Source organism: Ricinus communis, chromosome 3, assembly GCF_019578655.1.
Source record: "Ricinus communis isolate WT05 ecotype wild-type chromosome 3, ASM1957865v1, whole genome shotgun sequence".
Classification (NCBI taxonomy): Eukaryota; Viridiplantae; Streptophyta; class Magnoliopsida; order Malpighiales; family Euphorbiaceae; genus Ricinus; species Ricinus communis.
Window position 1 is genome coordinate 8,721,742 of NC_063258.1, and position 6,655 is coordinate 8,728,396.

The 6,655-nt window shown below is 41.5% G+C and overlaps 1 non-coding gene across 1 annotated transcript; it reads left to right on the forward strand.

Annotated features, from left to right (window-relative positions):
- The first annotated feature begins 6,275 nt into the window (after nucleotides 1-6,275).
- On the forward strand, nucleotides 6,276-6,382 carry LOC125369704. Its single transcript, XR_007215380.1, has one exon. It is a non-coding gene; the product is annotated as a small nucleolar RNA R71 (small nucleolar RNA).
- Nucleotides 6,383-6,655: the final 273 nt, after the last annotated feature.

Sequence of the window (6,655 nt, forward strand, 5' to 3'; positions counted from 1 at the left end):
TAAGCATTGCAAAAATGTGTTCCTCTATCACTAATAAGTGCCTATGTGTGCCAAACCTAGCAAACAATTGCTTAAGGAACCTGCAAACAACCCTGGCATCATCAGTAGCCATAGCTTGAGCTTCAGGCCCCTTAGAAAAGTACTCAACATCGACCAGAATATACTTGTTACCATATGAAGAGGGAAAGGGTCCTATGAAGTCAATGCCCCAAACATCAAAAATCTCAACAACTTGCACACTAGTTTGGGGCATCTCATCACGAGAAGAGATATTACCTGCGCACTAACAAGCATCACAAACCTGAATGAATTGTCATCCGTCTTGGAAGAGCGTAGGGCAATAGAATCCTGCCTCTAGCACCTTCCTCGTTGTATGGTTTGCTGCTTGATGACCTCCAGTGGGTCCCTCGTAGCAGTGCCTCAATATTTGGATGCCGTACACACAACGGCGAATCACCTTATCTGCACGCACTCTAAACAGAAAGGGATCTTCCGAAATGTAGTATTTCAATCAGTAAAGAATTTCTTCTTTTGCTGATAAGTCATACCCTTTAGTAGAACCCTAGCAACCAAATAATTAGCATAATCTGAAAACCAGGGAGTATCCGAGTATACCTGAGTGACATATAAATGCTCCTCTGGAAATCGATCGTTTATGGTCATTTCATCAAGTGCATCCAAGTGAGGATTCTCCAATCTCGATAAATGGTCCACTGCCAGATTCTCCGCACCTTCTTATCCTTAATCTCGATATCAAATTCCTGCAACAAAAGAATCCCCTGAATCAATCTCGGGTTTGCATCATTTTTTAGGAATAAGTACCTCAATGCCGAGTGGTCCGTGAAGATAATGGTCTTGGAGAGAACGAGGTACGATCTAAACTTGTTGAAGGCATAAACAACAGCCAACAACTCCTTCTCTATGGTGGTATAGTGCTCCTGGGGTCTTGTCAAAGTCTTGCTAGCATAATAAATAGGTTGGAACTTCTTTTCAATCCTCTATCCAAGCACAGCTCCAATTGCAAAATCACTAGCATCGCACATCAACTCAAAAGGCAGCCCTCAATCAGGTGAAACCATGATCAGGGCTGTTGTTAGAAGTTTCTTAAGTAACTCAAAAGCAGCCAAGCATGCATCATTAAAAATAAAAGGTACATTCTTAACTAACAACTGAGTAAGAGCCCTAGCAATCTTAGGGAAATCTCTAATAAATCTCCTATAAAACCCTACATGGCCTAGAAAACTCCTAACTGGCTAAACATAACTAGGAGGAGGTAGCTTAGATATAGCTCTATCTTAGCTCTGTCCATCTCCATCCCAGCCTAAAAGATCTTATGCCCTAACACAATCCCCTCTCTCACTATCAAATGGCATTTTTCCCAGTTCAATACCAAGTTAGCCTCAATACACCTAGCTAACACGCTCAAGATTTGCCAAACAAAGAGAGAAAGAATCACCAAAAATACAGAAGTCATCCATAAATACCTCCATAGACTCCTCAATCATGTCCTCGAAGATAGCCATCATGCACCGCTGAAATGTAGCCTGTGCATTGCGATTCAGATAGCATCATGCATGTGAGCGTTCTATATGGGCAGGTGAAAGTAGTCTTCTCTTGGTCCTCAGGTGCAATAGGTTTCTGAAAATAACCTGAAAAACTATTAAGAAAATAATAAAACATGTGACCTGCCAAACGCTCAATCATCTGATTAATGAAAGGAAGAGGGAAATGATCTTTCCGAGTTGCATCATTAAGCCTCCTGTAATCAATGTAAACTCGGAAGCCTGTTATTGTCTGAGTCGGGATCAACTCATCCTTCTCATTCCTTACCACCGTCATGCCTCCTTTCTTGGGCACAACCGCAGGTGACCCGGCCGCCGAAATGGGATAGATCAAACCTGCATCAAGAAGTTTAATTACCTCCTTCTTCACTACTTCTTTCATGCTCGGGTTGAGCCGTCTCTGAGGCTTAACAACCGGCCTGAAACTATCCTCCAACAAGATCTTATGAGAGTAAAAACTTGGATTTATGCCTGGAATGTCAGCTATCTTGAAGGCGATGGCCTTCTTGTACTTCCTTAGAACTTCTAAAAGCATGGCTTGTTCTTTGGGAGTCAGATCAGCTGCTATGATCACTTGTAAGCGCTTTTCTTCATCCAAGAAGGCATAATCAAGTGGCTCGGTAACTCCTTCACTTCTAAGATTGGTGGGTCCTCGAATGAAGTCTTTAACTTCTGCACTCCAGACTTGTCAAGAAAAAGATAAGAATCAGTTGACAAGCTCGGCTCAGAAGCCAATAAAACAGCGAGTTGCTCCAATACTTGCTCGTTGGACAACTCCTCCTCATCCTCCGCTAATGCTACCTGCAAAGGGTCAGAACATAACATTTCCTGCAAATAGGACTCAACCACATCATCAATCACATCAACAGAATACACAGCATTATCATGGTCTCGTGACTGTCTCATAAAAGTGGCTAGGTCAAAGGTAATGGTCTCATCATCAACTCTAAGCTTAAGCTTCCCATTGCTTACATCGATAACAATGCTCGATGTAGCTAGAAAAGGCCTAACCAGGATAAGCGGCACAGTGCTCTCACCTTCCATATCCATCACCACAAAGTCCATAGGAAAGATAAATTTATCCACCTTCACAAGTACATCTGATGATTGCTATCTATGCAACTACAATCTAAGGCAGTGTACCTATCGGTGCAGTCTAGCACTAATGGCGAGTATCAAGGTTGTATTCCTCGGGAAAGTGAAAGCCTAGAGTTACTCATTTGTTCTTTGTTATATTAACCTAAAATTAGTGATAAACCAGAAAAATTTTCACCTGAACGCAAAGTGACGGCGCACAAATGTTCCTCGGATTCAGTAGCGTTTAATGGAGTTCCCAATTGCTCTTTAGCTAGTAACTTGAAGATCAAGCCTACTTGATGCTCTATGTTCTCAATCGAGGCTTGTTGACCTTCAAGTACCCTCTCTGTTTGTTGGAATCTATCCTCAAGACTTGTAAAGAACCTCATCATCAGCTCCTCTAGCACTAACTCTTCATCTTGAGTTGAAGGTGCAAGATTAGCCTGCTAATGTGGTTGTTGAGATCCTGGTGGTTCTTGGCCATCTAAGCTCCATCCAAAGGGTGAATGAGTGCTCCACTCCTAATTGTAGGTGCTTCCATACGAGTCATTTGGCCAACTGCCCGTATAAATCACCTGTTCACAATTATAAGAACAATGAGTAAAATCACTGCATAATGGACAATCATTACTCAAATGTAAACCACAACAAAATTCACAAAAAACTTGAGATGAAAGGATAGGAGTGGAGAGTTGATCGGTAGCCCTGCAAAATGATTCCACTCGAGCTTCTAAAGATGCACGGGTATCCCAATTTTTAGCACTCTCTTGGTTCCTGATCCCATTTTCCAACGTGTCATACAAAGAGTTTAGCATTGAACCTCCTTATCATCCACTACCCGAATCATACACTTAAACTAAATAAATATGTACAAAAATCAATAAATGAATAAAAACCATAAAATAGTAAAAAAAATGGCTAAATTAATAAATAGCAAATTTCACTCTAGTTTTCAAACAGTTCCCCAACAACGGTGCCAAAAACTTGATGATTGCTATCTATGCAGCTACAATCTAAGGCAGTGTACCTATCGATGCAGTCTAGCACTAATGGCGAGTATCAAGGTCGTATTCCTCGGGAAAGTGAAAGCCCAGAGTTACTCCTTTGTTCTTTGTTATATTAACCTAAAATGAATGATGAATAATTTCTAAACTAACTAACAGCTACAAGCTAAGTTCTAAGGGAGATGTGGGAGTAAATGGATAAATGAAACAACCAAGACAAGAAAGCAAACCCAAAGGGAGCCTAAACTAGTTGGCAATCAAACAAAAGATAAAGGATTGATGTATCCAATTATGCTACCCGTGGACAAATTCTTAACTGAATTTGGTTTCTCTCTCAAGATAACCGAATTCCTAAACCTAATAACCTAAAGTTTGAATCTCTTCGTAACGATTGATTCTTAAATTAGCATTAAGCTTTAATCCGCCTCTATTAAGCTTAGTTAATTATCCTTATCTCTAAGTGATTATTAACCAGTTCTTGCTATTCAAACTTCCAATTGCCAAATGGACTTCTCAATCACATAAAGCAATCTAAACACCACAATTCACAACATCTCATGAATAATGCATTATCTTATTAATACTGAAAGCAAGAAGAATACAAAACTAACTCAAACAATCCAACAATATAACATTAAACCAACATAGTAGGAAATCACAATGGTTTAATCAATCTAGCTAAACATGTTCATTATCAAAACCCACAAGAATTCAATTGCAATAATGAGTAAAGGTAGATAAACCCGATTACACCCTTGGATGAGAGTAAATAGCCCCAATTCCTCTTGCTCGAATTGAATCGATTCTTGTTCCTCTTGCTCAGATTGAAACCAATCAACGAACCTCGCCCAATCTTCAATCTTTGAAGGGAATCCAATTGAAATCTTGGTCCAAGTCTCCTTTTTCCTTGGTTCCAACTCAAAAAACCCTTAGAGAGAGAAAAATTAGGGTTTGGGACGTTCTCCCCTGTTTTTCTTTTCTTTCCTCTTGCTCTTTCTTTTAATTAATTCGTTATATCACCGCGAACATGGTCGTGTTGATGCCCGTGTTGGGAACATGGGCTGGTGTTGATGGGCGTGTTTGGAACACGGCCCCGTGCTAATGCCCATGTTGCTCTCTGTGGTCGTGCTCCTTAATGTTTCTTTTTCTTTGATGTGAATGCACCCAACATAAATTTTGCCTTAAAAACCCTATTTAGATGTGTGTATTCCACGTACATCAAAATCCTCAACAATACCTCTAGGAATCTTAACAGTCCTATCAGCTAACTGAGTGCTCATCCTAGTAGGCTTGGGTTCATGCAATCCTAACTTAGCAAACAAACTAGTGGGCACCAAATTAATACTAGCTCCTAAATCGGCCAATGCACCACTAATTGGCAAATTGCCAATCACACAAGGGACAGTAAAACTCCCTGGATCTCGTCACTTGAGTGGCAGCTTGTTCTAGAGAATAGCTGAACACTCATTAAGTACTACCTGACCAAGATCCTCCAATTTCCTCTTGTTGCTCAAAATCTCCTTTAAGAACTTGACGTACTTCGGCATCTGTGAAATTGCCTCAACAAAAGGTAAGTTAATTTTCAGTTGCTTAAACAAGTCAAGAAACTTGCTTCTCCACCTTATCCTGCCTCAACCTCGCAGGATATGGAACCGGGGGCTGATACTCCCGCATAGGGCTCTTTTGACTGTCTTCTTTCTTCCTCTCAATCTCCACCACCTCAGGCTCTAGTCCTTCCTTAGCTGGCTTGTCCTACACAATCATATCATCCTTATCAGCCAAAGGCAAAGAACTAGACAATTGCTTACCTGATCGCAAGGTGATAACCTTGCAATGCTCCCTCGGGTTTAACTCTGTAGTGCTAGGGAGCGATCCTGAGGGTCTCTCTGAAAAGATCTTAGAAATCTGGCCAATCTGAGTCTCCAAGTTCTGAATCGAGGCCTGCTGATTCCTAAGTGCACTATCAGTTTGTTGGAATCTTGTCTCCGTAGACGTCACAAACTTTATCATAAGCTCCTCTAAATTTGACTTCTTTTCTGGTGGAGGAGGAGCTTGTGCGAGCCAGTGGTACATTGTTGTGGTACTTGATGAAGTCTCTGAAAACTTGGTGGACCCTGGGCATTATTGTTCCTCCAACTGAAGTTGGGATGATTGCGCCACCTAGGGTTGTATGTGTTGTTGTAAGGGTTGTTCTGCTGCCTTGGGGCATTCCCCATATAATAAATCTCCTCAACATCAGAAGATACAACAGAAATAGATGGAAAAGTAGAAGAAGATGAAGTAAACATACCTCCCGAAGTACAGTTTTCACTATAGTGCAGGGCCACCACAAAACTTACAGCTAACGTTCGCTGCATGAACCGGCATCTGGAGTTGGTCAATCTTCTTAGCTAGAAGCTCCACCTGAGCTGCCAAGGCTGCTATAGAATCCACTTGGTTGACCACTCCCTATCGTCCTGGTCGGCTCCTAGAGGATTGCCACTGATAATTGTTCATGGCCATTTCCTCTATCAAGTTCTAAGCTTGCTCGAGCGTCTTACTGTTTAGCACCCCACCTGCTGCAACATTCACCATCTGCCTCGTCGTAAGGTTCAACCCGCTGTAGAAGGTCTGAACCTGCATCCATACTGGCAATCCGTGATGTTGGCAACATCTCAAAGGTTCCTTAAACCACTCCCATGCATCGTACATGCTCTCATCATCAAACTGCATAAAAGAAGATATGTCATTTCTAAGTTTAGTAGTTTTAGCGGGAGGAAAATACTTATAAAGAAATTTTTTGGCCAACGCCTTCCAGGTAGTAATCGTCTGCTGTGGAAGAGATTGCAACCATCTCTTTGCTTTGTCCCTCAAGGAAAATGGAAACAATCTCAGCCGAATGGCATCATCGGTTGTTCCATTTATCTTGAATGTGTCACAGATCTCCAAGAAGTTGGATATATGTGCATTGGGATCCTCGCTGGGCAATCCTCCAAACTGCACGCTCTGCTGGATCATCTAGATAACATTGGC